A 15,107-nucleotide genomic window follows, 5' to 3' on the forward strand; every position below is an offset into this window, starting at 1 on the left:
CAATAATAAACTCCCAAGTGCATTTCCAGTCCTATTGTGATAAGACACTAGTAAGCACACTCAAGTCCCACACGTCAGTGAAGCAGCACATGAGAGTTACCAACAGTCAGGAACAGAGAGGGGTACAGGTTTTATGTGGGCTGGAAGTTTCCAAAAACAGGAGATCTGAGAACTTCAGGGTAAATAGCCTGTGGTCTTGCAAGTGGCTGGTGAAGGTGCTTATGAGATGGGATTTGAGTTTGGTGGACCTCGAAGGACAGGCAGGATTTGCAAAGGCCTGTGTGGCAGGATGAACAGAGATTTAAGAATGCAAGAGAGCTAGCTGCTCGGGAGCCAGGGGCAGACCCATCCAGCTGGACAGGAACTTTGCAAAGCACAGGCGGAGAGACAAGGAAGGCAGCCTGCGGAGAACTTGAGTGCAGACCATGGGACCTGACTTGATATTTCACTGGCTACAGGAGCCATGGACATTGTTGTTACATGTCCCTGAGTGATCTGAATAAAATGTTTTAGGAAGACCGGCCCAGCTGTTTTAAGGCAATAAAGCAGGGGAAGTTTTATTATAAGAGTCCAGGTTTGGGGAACAAGGGCTGGTGGCTGTGTGGAAGGGAGTAAAGGGAAACAGCCACCTTGATGGGCTGTGGTGGTTTAGGGACCAAGAGGGAAAGCATTCCAAGATGACTAAAGCTTCTGCTGAGTGTTAGCTAGAGAAGGGCTGTACCAGGAAGGGGAATGCAAAGATCAAGAACGGGGGCAGATCTGAGGGGGGGAAATAGAAGGAACATTTTAGACGTTTAGACTTCAGATGATGGAGGACCTGTGGTCTTTGAGATGGATATCTGACCCCCTAGGAAGTAAGGAATGGAGAAGTCTCATTAGGTAATCAGGGCATCCATTTATTCATTCATTTAACACGTCCTTGTCGGTAGCCTCTGGCACACCAGCCCTGTGTTGGGTGTCGAAGGGTGTAAGAGATGAAGTGTTCCCTCCCTTTGCATAATTGAATGTAGGCTCTCAAGAGAGAAGAGACAGAGGGGAAACCAGTTGAGTAAGGCAGGGTCTGTGGGGCATAGAATGAGCAAGCCAGAAGTGGGGGCTGTGACATCGGTCACCCTGTTGATTCCCAGAAAGTCTCCCTGTTGACTCCACTGACTTATGGATACCTTTACCACAGGTGACCTCGAGTCACCCTGTTGACCCCACGGACTTGTGGATACCTTTACCATGGGGATACCCCTCTACTTCTCCCCAACTCCACATGTGTTCCGAAGGCAGACTTGTCTGACGAGAACAACGTTCCCAGAGCCCACAACTATACTCTGGTCAAGGGTCCTTGAGTAATATGGGTGGTAAAGACAATGAGAGGAGTTCACAGGATGGAGAAATCCCTAGGAGTGGAGGGACAGTTAGGCCACGCTCCTGGATTCTGGAGGCAGGGATACTGGATCTGAATCCCAAAAGGTTGAGGGGTTTGCCTAAGTGGGGAAAAGACCTGGCCCTGAGAGAGAAAAGGCTTCATTCATCTAATAAGAAGCGCCTGGTATTGGGCGAATCCTCTTTAACCCGTAAAACCTCAGCTAGGAGGAGGAGGAAGCAGCCTTCCCCGTGGCAGCCGGGTTAAAGCAGGGACCATGTCCCCTACGACGGTGGTATAATCTCCATGGTCTCACTTGCCTGACTCCTCTTGTGCTCTTCTCTCCATTTGGAATGGCTTCACCAAGAAGCAAGTGGCAGAAACTAAAGAAGGGGAGGGGCGCCTGGGTGGCTCAGTCGGCTGAGCGTCCAACTTCGGCTCAGGTCATGATCTCGCGGTTCGGTGCATGAGTTGGAGCCCCACATCGGGCTCTGTGCTGACAGTGCAGACAGAGCCTGGAGCCTGCTTCGAGTTCTGTGTCTCCCCCTCTCTCCGCCCCTCCCCGTCCCCCCCCCTTCTCACTCTCTCAAAAATAAATAAACATTAAAAAAAAGAAGAAAGAAAGAAAGAAACTAAAGAAGGGGAAACAAGTAGAGGTGGGCTGACGGAAGGAGCCACCAGGTCCGGGGAGGAATTAGGCAACAACCCGAAGACAGTCAAGTACATGTAAACTCCCAAATTCGAACCTGAAGATGTCTTCTTGGTAGCAAGCTTGACTAGAGCTATTTTTGCAGTGCCTTAAAATGAATAGGTGATGCTTTTTTCCCCCTAACTTCTATCACCAAAGTGTGTGTGTGTTTCACTTTCCTTGCTTCACTATGCCTTTTCTTGAGCATTCTATGTGAATGTGTACAATACATATTTCAAATGGAACACATTGACTTTAGGGAACTCGGATCAAAACGGCCACTGTTGAGGGCCATCTGAAATCCATGGGCTCAATTTCCCTCTTAGCAATCAAGCAGCACGTCTCACACTATTAAGAAAAAAGCATTCACTGCACACCTTCAGAACATACCTCAGAGATGGTCGTATCCCCAAAGATGCTCTGTGTGAGCTATCATTACTCTGTGTCTCCTTGGCTGCCTTTTGCTCTCCAGTTTTCTTTGCCTGCCACGAATAAAGTGAAGACAGGAAATATCAGAAAAAGGAAGAAGCGGCAATCAAGTTAATTTTGCCACTTGTTCCTGCTCAGCTGCCCCGCCATGATGTGATGCTGAGGCTTCGAATGTGATGAGGGCGTGCAGTCCCTCCCTGGCGGAGCCCCATACTGACAGACCAGTGGCCCGTGCAGCAGGAAGGCTGGGCACTTCTCTGCGGATGGAATGGGGCTCCCATTCCCATTTGCGCCAAGTACCGAATAAGCTCACGCTCCCAAAACCTGAGATAAGGGGTGGGGTTCGAACCCCAGGGGCTTTGCCTGTAACTTCAACTGCCAGTATCCCTGAAGCTAAGCTTCTTGTCATGACCCCTGCAAAGTTCTCACGTGGAAGAATCCAACCCTCCTCGCTGCAGGAAGACACTTGCTCACACTTAAAGCTCCTTCCAACTGGAAATGGAAAGGACCTTAGATAGCAAGAAAGACCTCTTTGTTCCCTGATCATGAAATATTTCAGCAAACTGAACAATACTGAGGATGAATGCCCATATACCCCCTACCTAACTTTAGCAAGTCCTACTATGTTACTTTGCTGGTTCAGATCTTTTTTCAAGAAGGTTAAATATGATTGATGTCTATGGGGCTTCTGTTCTGGCATCGGGGCAGACCAGGATAACCTGAAAGGCTTCCTGCAGCAAAACACCTAGAAAATACTAGGTACAACTTGTCAAAGAGAATTTTAATGCATAGTGGAGCTTGCCAGAAGGTAAGGGAAACTCCCCTGGGCCAGAACAGCAAGAGAACGGAACTCCATAAGCAGCTGCTGTTGCTGCCTAAGGCAGGAGGGTGTGGGAGTGTGGGACCATGTTTCACAGACTTGGTCTTCAATGCCCACACACAGAGCAGAGACTGTGACCTTGTTAGGGGGTATTGGAAGTAAGACACTCCTCACACAGACGAAGTTGGAACTTTCTAGAAGCAATACTTAACTCTCAGATAAAGTGAACATTAGAAAAGTTCACACAGGAAGACAAGGGAATCTGTCTATCGGAGTCTGAGTTCTGGGTAGAAAAGTCTCCCCAGAGAATTCTTAACCAATGTCTAGGCCTCATAGGCTTCTGGGTTTAAATATACACTCCACTCATATTTGGGGAACTAAAAAAATTGATGCTGAGCTGGTGATATCCTTTGGCTACCTGGCATAAGCAAATGAAATATCTCTGTACAGGACCCACCCACAAGCCAGGGCTCACAGGGGTCCCACAGATAAAACCCTTCTAAAGATGAGTTCAGAGGTAATAATGCTTAAGGGAACAATTTGCCCCTTGTCTTGTATTTTTTTTCTCCACTCCTTTCAGCTACAAGCCACCCCTGTTGTATGATACTGTTCCTGTTAGCAGCAGAATGACGCCCAAGAACTGTGTGCCCCTCCCCTATCTTGTTCTTTCCTCCCTTACAGCAAAACCATTAAATCCCTGATAATTCCCATGCATTATCTTAAACTACACTGAGTCCATAAGTAATACATATATTTGTTTGCAACCTCAAGCTTATGGATGAAGAAAATGATGCTCGATTACAAAGGCGTGTGAATCAGCACATGCCAGAATTGAGTAGAACACAGGTCCACTGATTCCCGGGCTCCTACTCTTTCCAATTCACTATTTTGCTTCTCTCTTTCTTACAGCCAATATTTGCATTATTAAAACTCGCTTCATTTCTCTGATAATGCACCAACAATATTGGAGAGAAAGCACCCGAGAAGTTGGTTTGTTTTAAAAACTGTGACTAATTTCCAAGACAGATGATCTCTGATTGGATGATTGTCACTTGACTGTCCACCAGAGCATGGCTGATGTAGAGAATTGGGGAGGGGTGTGTCAGGATCACATTTTGAAGTCCATTAAGAGGGGATAAAGCCACATGTGATCAAAAATGACCAATGAAGATCTACTAAATCACCCAGACACTGAAAAGCCCAGGGGTGGTGGGGCGGTCGAAAGACTGGAGGGGAGGCTGGATCAGTCAAGGACTCTGTTTTGCTGGAAGTCCATTGTTAAATGAGGTGCACATCCCAGAGTCCCGACAGAGGCTGAGTGTTCCCCATGACTTATGTGGAAGGTGAGGGACCCTTCTGGCATCAGCATCACCAGAAGGTTGTCAGCATTTCAAGGGCAGGGCCCATGCCTGATTCAATATCTTTGTATCTTGAGCACTCAGAAAAGAATACGGCACCTGTCAGGGCCCATGAAAAAGTTCACTGGATGATGAATTAGGCCACTCCCCTGGCCCAGTATAATAACCAGCAAATCCCCAACTCTTCTGACCACACATTCAAGGCAGGCAGGTGGGAGAAGGCAAGGGAGACCGGAGGTGGGAGGCTCTGAACTCTACAGCTACAGGGCCACACTCTACAGCTGTGGCCCACAGCTACAGGGCCAGCAGTCCAGCTGGAGACCCTAGAACAGCCATCACACTGAAAGCACTACCCCTTCTCCTGACCCACATGTCCCCACCACTCTCTACAAATTACCCCAGCTGTTTGACAGCACCTGCTGTAACTTTCTCTCCTGTAGCTTTCTCCTCCCCTGATCCACTTTGGCTGCCATGATACTGGGCCATCACTGAGATGATGATGCTCTGTGCCTGGAGAGACAGGAGGGGCCTGTGGGCTCAAGTGCAGTCCGGCCTGTTGGCTTGGGTTCAGGGCCTCTCCCTATTCCAGACACTGTTGGCCAGGGTCCCACGGCCCTCACCGACTACTGAGTCTCTGAGTGATTGCCCTTGGAGCGGCCCCTCCCAGCCACACAGCACACCCCGGCCTCTTTCCAAACAGTGTTTACTGAGAGTGAGGCCAAAAGGAAGGAAACTGGGGAGGGAAGGAGACAGTATTTCCGAGTTCTGAAACAAACTTAAATATCAACTCTAACCTGGCCTGAGCTTTTCTACAACACCAGTCTGTGGAAGCCCCCTCACCACTGTGAACTCCTTAGACTCATTTCTAGGAAAAAAGCCACATTTCTGTCTGTCAACCATTAATTATCCTGCGTTCTCCCTCCTACACCCCACAGTCCCACCATCCTTACCCACTCTGCTCCTTCCTAACCTTCCACTGGCACTGTTCTGCCCTCACTGACCCTCGCCTGGGGGCCCTGTCAGCACAGCACACCCTTCCCACCAGAGCTGCCCACACCCAGGAAGTAGCAGCTCCCCTGGGAAGACTTTTACTGGTGGCTCAGTCAGACGGACGTAATTTCCTGTCACCACAGTCAGCATCCCCATTTGTAGTTCTTGTCCTTTGGAGGTTCCTGAAGTGACTTTTAGAAACTGAAGAAAAGACACAAACCACTAAGACTTGTGAGCCCTTGGGAGACTCCTCCCCTAGGGCATCAGGGCAGACAGGCCTGTCTCAAAGGGGTGCATCTGACCATGACTTACCCAACTCACAAGGAATCCCTTTCCCCAGCCAAGCAATCCACCATCACTCTGCGCTCTGCACCCCACTCTGCGCTCTCCCAGTTCCACAGCACCCACCGCCTCAAATGGCGCTGGCCATGAAGGACTCTCTCTGCAGTGAAGGGCCCCAACACTTGCCTCCTGCCACACTGGCTCCTTGTTCCAGGAGTTCCCCACCGCCATGCTCTGCTTGTGGCAGACCCTCTAGTGCCAGATGCACAGGTACAAGCCACCTTGGCCTTCGGGGCCTTGTCCCATGTCCAGCATAAAGAGGACAGCAGGAAAATGCCAGAGGTGGAACGATCCTCCACATTAAGCTGAGGAAAGGGACAAAGCATTCTAAGCCCCACGGAGTGCCACCACACACAAAACTCTTGTCACATGGAGAAGGCAAGAGGGCAGGGAGCTGCCTGGACGGAGCTCCACCACGGCACCCAGGCACCGATGCACAGCCGCCTGGCACGCCTGTCCCCCACAAGACCGTGAGCTCCTGGGGACAGGGACCATGTCTTATTCACCTTTGCTTCCCCGTGCACAGCATGCACAGCTGCTCGATGAATAAATGAATGAAAGCAATGAATGGAAACTGCAAACAAATGGGTCCACTCAGGAACCAGTCAGGGTGCCACCTAAGGAGGAAGGACTTCTCTGAAAGAACCTTCATCTTCAACTGGAGTTGAGTTAGAGCTCTCCCTCCACTGAAAGGGGCAATGGGGCTCAGGGGATAATGAAGAATTGGGTCCACCCAGCCCAACATGAAGACAGGCTATCTCAGAGACTGAACAGAAGGAACCCGGCTTCTGATAGTCTCCAGGGACCGCCTCTCACTCCCACTGCTCTTACCTGAGCCCTTCCCATAGGTCAAGGCCTATTTCAAACATACCTTGGCTGGGAAGCCTACCTATGCTCCCTCACACCACCACTCCCTCTGCCTCACAAAAGGAGCTTGCCTTTGACCTCCTGGAGCCTGGTGCCCAGATGGCCCACTCAGGTGTGGAGACGGGACAAATGTCAGGAAACAAACAAAACAAAATCAACAGTTAAGTAACAAAAAAACAAACAAACCAAAAAACCAGGGCACATGGCTGCTTGTTGCTCTTTGCATGTACTCTCTGGAAGAACTCCCTGGAAATGTAACCAGTTCTGGTGCCATGGCTGTCTCTGGCGATGGGGACAGGAGTGGGGCTGGGTACCACATGGAACCGAGGGAAGCTTACTTTAACTGGATATTCTTCATAATGTTTGGGTTTTTACCATATGCACACAATTTTTTTTAAAAGAAGTATAATATCAGGGGTGCCTGCGTGACTCAGTCGGTCGAGCGTCCGACTTCAGCTCAGGTCATGATCTCATGCATTGTGAGTTCAATCCCTGCATTGGGCTCTGCTGACAGCTCTGAGCCTGGAGCCTCTTCCAATTCTGTTTCTCCCTCTCTGTCTGCCCCTACCCCACTTGTGCTCTGTCTGTATCTATCAAAAATGAATAAAGGTTAAAAAAAATCCATATTTATAAAAAATAATTAATTAAATAAAAATAAAAGAACTATATCAAACCACAGAGAAAATCAGACGTTCCAAAATGTAGAAATCTTTACAGGCCACAGTCACAGACCTCGTCATAAGTAATTGAAGTTCCAGCATCATCAAAACAAGATAAATGACAATTATGAAATGGAAGACTTAAAGTCTTTCCTAAAACAATAAACAAAATCAAGAATACAATGAGCAACTATTTTGAAAGTAAAAATACTATCAGTTTAAGTGAGAAGAAGTTTTCAGAGGAAGTTTTTTTAATGCTTATATATCAGGAAATATTACGAAAAAAATAAAGGAAAGGGGCGCCGGGGTGGCTCAGTCGGTTAAGTGTCTGACTCTTGATTTCGTTCAGGTCATGATCTTATGCCCGAGCCCCACATCAGGCTCCACGCCGACAGTGCAGAGCCTGCTTTCTCTCCCTTTCTCTTTGGCCCTCCCCTGCTTATACTCTCTCTTTCTCAAAATAAATATTAAAAAAAAGGGGGGTGGGGGAGAAAATAGGTGAGAAAGAGGACTGCCAGGAAACCAGGGAGGGAGGAAAATTTGCTAGCCACCTTGAATCCACAAGAAATTTCACATCTAAACAAGTTCAGCCCTCAGGTGTCATCGTTAGGAACACTCAATTTATGCAGGTCTTACCAGTACCTTCTTAACCAGTTCCTTCCTCTGACCCAACGTCCCTCACCTCCAATCCATTGGGAAATACTCCTCCTCCCAAAATCTGATGCCACCATGTTCATTTTAAATTTGCAACAGCTTCCCAAATGATCTCCTATGGAATATACTTCTGAATCACATCCTGTGTCTGGTTTCATCCTCTCCCCTGTCTCCTGGGCCCTTGGTTCCAGCTCTGTGGGCCTGACTGTAAAACACAGGCCGCCCCTCCACGCTACTAGCTCTGTCTACCAGGCGCTCCGGTGGCCCACCTCCACTGCTCTGAGTGGCCAAATCTGACTCTTCATGTTTTAGCTCAAATGTCACTTCTTCTGTGAAGCTTTGTTAGACTTTCCCTGGAAGTTTCTCTTCCACGGGGCTTTGTTCATGCTGCTAGTGATTTCTGCGTGTTTTGTAACATCTGCCTCACCCAAGGAGTTAGGGAAGAGACTATGCCTTGTTCATCTTTGTATTCCTAGCTCCTCCCATGCCAGCATATAGCCCAGAGCTTAGATACCCCTCAGTGAAGGTACACTGGGTGCCTCAAGTGACTTTTTGTAAGAAGCAAAAGAAAGCTAAAAGACTTCCCAATCCCAAGCCCCAAGACAACCCATCTACCCATCTTAAAGTCTCCTGCCCACCGTGGACCTCAGGCTCACAGACATTGCTCTTCATGATGGTACCCAGACAATGCCTTCTCTGGCTGAAGCTTCTTTCACTGACTATTTAGGACCTAGGTGCACTGCTGGGGATGTCTGAACTCTGTTCACAAAAAACCACCCCATTTCCATTATGATTCTCCTTGTCCTTGATGGGTCTTACCCAGATAGGTCCCCAGACTCTTGTACACAAACGCCAGTGACTCCATACCCTGCTCCGGGACCTGGGTCTGGGCAGAGCCCCTATTTAGCTCCTGATGCAGGGTCTCAGACCTAAAGGAGAAAGGCAGATGCATTCAGTTATGCATCCGGTTGTTTTCCTACATTCCTCCTGATCTCCTGATTGGACAGCCCAAAGGGAAGCTTTATCTTTAGATACTCTTCCACAAGCCCAAGAGAAAAATACTATGCAGCAGCTGAGTGCCCACCACCGTTCTGTGTATGAAGGTGATGGGCCCTCCCTTATTGCCAACACCAACCAGATAGTTGTCAGGATCTTCAGGGCAGGGCCCTTCCATCCTGAGCACTCAGAAGAGAACCTGGCACACTGTCAGCTCTCCACCAATAAGTCAATGGGATGATGCAGTACCAGGGCCACAGAGCAGGGTCAGACCAGAGGTAATGAGTGACACCACTCCCCTGGCCCACTACAACCTGCAAATCCCAGCTCGGCAAGCCCACATTCCCGGCAGTCAGTGGGGAGGAGAAGAGAGACCTGGGATGGGGAAGCTCTGAACACTCGACCCACAGCTACCAGCACATGCTCTATCCTTCAGAAACTTAGCTTTCTGGTACACATTTGAACCTGAAAAAAAAAATGACACTTCTCAATCTTGAAAAGGGTTTGTTTTAGAACACAAGTTTCTAGAAAGCAGATTTTCCTTTCTGTATAACAGCAAGCACAGCACTTTTCATTCATAAATATTATTTGATAGTGATATTACTTTACAAAATGGGCAAATATTCCTGCTTGGTTATTTTCAGAAGTAACTCCTAGAAGAAGCACTCCATGTATCAGGTAGAGAATGCATTGCCTCAACAGAGGTTGATTAACATGTTCTCTTCCAGCACATAATCCTAAAAAGGGAATCCTTTCTAATAGTGGTAAAATGAGTATCCTCTCAAGGTTGTATATAGTGTTTTAATTTTAAACCTGTTTGGTTGGGGAAGCTCAGAGAAATGTAGTCATTTCCCTACACATCCAGCATTGGAACTCCCATCTAAATCTCTATAAGGACAAAAAGCTCAGTACCTCTCGAAAACCCCTACCCCATTTTCAATCATTTCTATTAGAAAACATTTCCTTATGGCCAATCCAGTTTTGTCATTAGAATACTGCTTGCACACCAAAAACAAAACAAAACAAAACGAGAAATAAACCCAAGACTCACTACCAGATGCTGGCATCTAAACGATCTTCCTGCTCTATACCGGTGCTACACATGTGATGTCTTCCAAATCCTACAGCTGCTCTCTGTTAAAGTATATTGGCACATTTTTGAGTGAGGAATTTGACCTCAGCTTTCTGTAAAGGGTATCTGTTGGGGTTAAGCATGGGCCCTGGGGCTCTTAGCCTCTTGAGTTCTTATCTTAAAAGGAAGATGTCAAAAAAAAAAAAAAAGAGAGAGAGAGAGAAAAGGAAGATGTTGCATTAAATATATTTCTCAAGGTGATTCATGTTAAGTATGGCTGACTATGTTTTGACCAAGACTTAACCCAACTCACAAGGAATCCCTTTCCCCAGCCAAGCAATCCACCATCACTCTGCGCTCTGCACCCCACTCTGCGCTCTCCCAGTTCCACAGCACCCACCGCCTCAAATGGCGCTGGCCATGAAGGACTCTCTCTGCAGTGAAGAGCCCCAACACTTGCCTCCTGCCACACTGGCTCCTTGTTCCAGGAGTTCCCCACCGCCATGCTCTGCTTGTGGCAGACCCTCTAGTGCCAGATGCACAGGTACAAGCCACCTTGGCCTTCGGAGCCTTGTCCCATGTCCAGCATAAAGAGGACAGCAGGAAAATGCCAGAGGTGGAACGATCCTCCACATTCAGCTGAGGAAAGGGACAAAGCACTCTAAGCCCCACGGAGTGCCACCACACACAAAACTCTTGTCACATGGGAAGGCAAGAGGGCAGGGAGCTGCCTGGACGGAGCTCCACCACGGCGCCCAGGCACCGATGCCCAGCCGCCTGGCACGCCTGTCCCCCACAAGACCGTGAGCTCCTGGGGACAGGGACCATGTCTTATTCACCTTTGCTTCCCCGTGCACAGCATGCACAGCTGCTCGATGAATAAATGAATGAAAGCAATGAATGGAAACTGCAAACAAATGGGTCCACTCAGGAACCAGTCAGGGTGCCACCTAAGGAGGAAGGACTTCTCTGAAAGAACCTTCATCTTCAACTGGAGTTGAGTTAGAGCTCTCCCTCCACTGAAAGGAGCAATGGGGGATTCAGGGGATAATGAAGAATTGGGTCCACCCAGTCCAACATGAAGACAGGCTATCTCAGAGACTGAACAGAAGGAACCCGGCTTCTGATAGTCTCCAGGGACCGCCTCTCACTCCCACTGCTCTTACCTGAGCCCTTCCCATAGGTCAAGGCCTATTTCAAACACACCTTGGCTGGGAAGCCTACCTATGCTCCCTCACACCACCACTCCCTCTGCCTCACAAAAGGAGCTTGCCTTTGACCTCCTGGAGCCTGGTGCCCAGATGGCCCACTCAGATGTGGAGATGGGACAAATGTCAGGAAACAAACAAAAAACATCAAAAAAAAATAACCAAGGATTCAGTGCTTCCTTTTATTTTCTGTTTGAGTGTCTTGTTTCCACAGTTGAACTAGAAACTCCTGAGGTAAAGAACACGATCTCCCCTTCCCTGATCTCCCCACAGCAGCCAGCACTGGACTGGGCTATGCAGTCTGCAAGCGTCACTGTACTGCCCGAGCAAAGGGCCTCACAGGCCTCTGTCTCAGGTGCAAGGTCCCAAATGGAAGCCTCCCAAATGCAAATGGGCCTACCATAGATCCCCACTCCCTGTTTAAGGAAAAGGCACCTACAGTACTGGTTACCCCATCTGTCTGTGAAGGGCAGGGTAGAGAAGGTGAGCCTCCTCACTTCAAATCCCAGCTTTACTACTTTGTAGTCATGAGATCTAGAGCCAAATTATTTCTCTTTCTATCCTGGGCTTCCTCATTTATTAAGTGAGGGTCAAAAGTAGTTATTTTTCTAGGGGCATCTGGTTGGCTCAGTCAGTAGAGCAGGCAACTCTTAATCACAAGGTCATGAGTTCAAGCCCCATGTTGGGCATGAAGCCTACTTAAAATTAATTAATTATTTCAGTAGTTATTTTTCTAGGTCATTGCGAGGATACAAATAATACATGTAAATTGACTGGCACATGGTAGGCCCTGAAGAGATCCAATATGGTCATCATCAATTCACTGTTAGAGCAAATAGAATCAGCCACATGTGCTCACTGACCAAGCAAGCTCCAGAATGCTGCTGCCCCGTCCTGATTTCCCGACCAGCACATCCTCACACCAGAGGGTAAGGGAGCATTGCTTGGAGAAGTGGCAGGAGCCCCCCGCCCCATAGGTTATGCTAGGCCCAATCACGCAGACTGCCCCCTCTTCTTCAGCGATTTTTCTGTCTACTGCTTTCATATTAGGCTTAGTATATCTGCCCCCCAAAATCCTCTCCAAACTGCAATCCCAATTTTTTGGCAACTGCAAAACACTGATAATGTAATAATTTTTTATCAGAGGTCTTTTTTTATTATTTGAACCTTTTACAATAACAATTTTTTTTTTTACTAATTTGAAAGGTCAATGTAGTAAGTAAAAAAAAAAAAAATCAAGGAAGTTGGTTTTTATCACAACTTTAAACTGTACACCATTCAACCCAAAAATTCCATTCTGAGCATCTATCCTAGGAAAGCACTCACATGTAGATAAAGTAACTTGCACCATTTTTAGGAGGTTTTACGGCAAAAATGTCCACCGCCAGCAGGGGAACAGATTAGTAGTAATCAGTACATTAGGACACATCTAAACTATTGGAATTCAGCAACAAAAAAGCAAAATTTTTTGAACTCCAGATGCTATGCCTATACAAATCACAGGTCTGTTACCACTTTTCCACCAAGGCCCAACTGCAGAAATACAAGGCAGAATTTAGCTGTCATGAGAAGAGGAAGTGCTGAAACAATCCCAGCCCCAAGACCCGCACACACAGAGTCTGCCTAAGTCTAAGGATGACCAGAATGATGGAAAACCCCTACCAGTCCCAACCTGAGCAGTAGCAAGTAATAAGCCACCACAGTCTACTGCCGGAGGGGAGGCAAGAGCATGCAGAGACACCCTCTCTGTGGTATAAGTGTGCACTTGTGAAAGCTGGTGGTGTATCAGGAACACAGAAAAACCCTCTTGACACCCCCAGGCCCAACTTTGAGCACAAGTTAACAGCCACCCACTGCTAAAGGAATTTGAAGTCTGTGATGCTCTGGAGTGATGACATGAAAAACATCAAAAACTAACCATCTCATGACTAGATTGATTCCACCTCTATACTAACAACCTGACAAAAGAGCCATGCTCATTTCTGGGCATAAATACTGAATGTCTTAGTCTCTTCTAGTTTTCCAAAATGATGTCCAGCATTAAATTTAAAATGTCAAGACAACTGACTGGGTGGCTTAGTGGGCTGCGTGTCTGACTCTTGATTTTGGCTCAGGTCATGATCTTACAGTTCGTAAGTTCAAGCCCCGCATTGGGCTCTGTGCTGACAGTGTGGAGCCTGCTTGGGATTCTCTGTCTCTCCCTCTCTCTCTCTGCCCCTCCCTCCCCCCTCTCTCAAAATAAATAAGACTTAAAAAGGGGGGTGGTGTTTGTGTGGCTTGGTTGGGTAAGTGCCCAACTTCGGCTCAGGTCATTATCTCAGTTTGTGAATTCAAGCCCCACATCAGGCTCTGTGTGGGCAGCGTGGAGCCTGCTTTAGATTCTCTCTCTCCCTTTCTCTCTGCCCCTCCCCTGCCTGCACTCTCTGTCTCAAAAATAAATAAATAAACATTTAAAAAATGTCAAGACAAAGCAAGGTTAAATAATCTATTATCAAAAAATAAAGAATAAACACAACTCTATTCAAAGATGACCCAGATCTTGGACCCATCAAAGAGTTTAACTATTAAATGGTCCAAAGGAAAAGGTAGATGGGGAATTTCAGCAGACAAGGAAACTATAAAATAGAGTCAAATGGAAATGCTCGATATAAAAAACATGATGTCAGAGATGAAGAATTACTTTAACAGGCTGATCAGCAAACTATACACACCTGACGAAAGAATCACCGAGCTCAAAGAACAGGTCAATAGAAATTATCTAAATTGAAACACAAAGAGAAATGAGTGAAAGAAAAAATACCCAGAAAGAATATTCAAAATTTGTGGGATGATATCAGTCTAGAATAAATGGACTTGCAAAATAGAATGCAGAATAAATATTTGAACTAATGGTCAAGAATTTTCTAAAATTAAAGGCAATAAACAATACACCCCAAAAAAAACCTAGGTACCTCAGAAGACAATGGAATGACTTCTTTAAAGTACTAAAAGGGGGGTAGGGGGGAGACCAAAATCGTCAACCCAGAATTTTATAACAATGAAAGCATCTTTCAAAATTGAAGGTGAAGTTCATCAAAAAGTTAAGCAGAATTACCGTATATGACCAGGAATTCCATTCTCTTAGATATCTACCCAAAAGAATTGAAACCAGGTATTCAAACATGTTAAAAGAATGTTTATAGGAACAATATTCACAATAGCCAAAATGTAGAAACAATCAAATTTGGGGGTGCCTGGGTGGCTCAGTCAGTTGAGCATCCATCCAACTCTTGATTTCAGGCTCAGGTCATAATCCCAGGGTCATGGGATCAAGCCCCATGTCGGGCTTTGCACTGAGCCATGGAGTCTGCTCAAGATTTTCTCTTTCTCCCTCTGCCTCTCTCTCGCTTGTTCTCTCTCTCTCTAAAAAAGAAAGAAAGAAAGAAAGACAAAAGACAAGACAAAGAAGAGAAAAGAAAAGAAAACGAAACAAAACAAAAGAAGGAGCCAAATTTCCATCAACGAATAAGTGGATAAACAAAACGTGGTATACCCATACAAGAGAGTATCATTCAGCCACGAAAGGAAGGCAGTACGATAGATGTTACAATCTGGATGAACCTTGAAAACATGCCCAGTGAAGTCAGAAACAAAATGCTACATGTTGTAACATCTCACTTATATGAAATAT

The 15,107-nt window shown here is 46.8% G+C and overlaps 1 long non-coding RNA gene across 1 annotated transcript; it reads left to right on the top strand.

Moving 5' to 3' along the window:
• Positions 1 to 1,874: 1,874 nt before the first annotated feature.
• LOC123380810 lies at positions 1,875 to 14,654 on the top strand. The gene is made up of 2 exons (XR_006587025.1): positions 1,875 to 6,960; positions 11,544 to 14,654. It is a non-coding gene; the product is annotated as an uncharacterized LOC123380810 (long non-coding RNA).
• Positions 14,655 to 15,107: the final 453 nt, after the last annotated feature.

Source organism: Felis catus, chromosome D2, assembly GCF_018350175.1.
Source record: "Felis catus isolate Fca126 chromosome D2, F.catus_Fca126_mat1.0, whole genome shotgun sequence".
Taxonomy (NCBI): Eukaryota; Metazoa; Chordata; class Mammalia; order Carnivora; family Felidae; genus Felis; species Felis catus.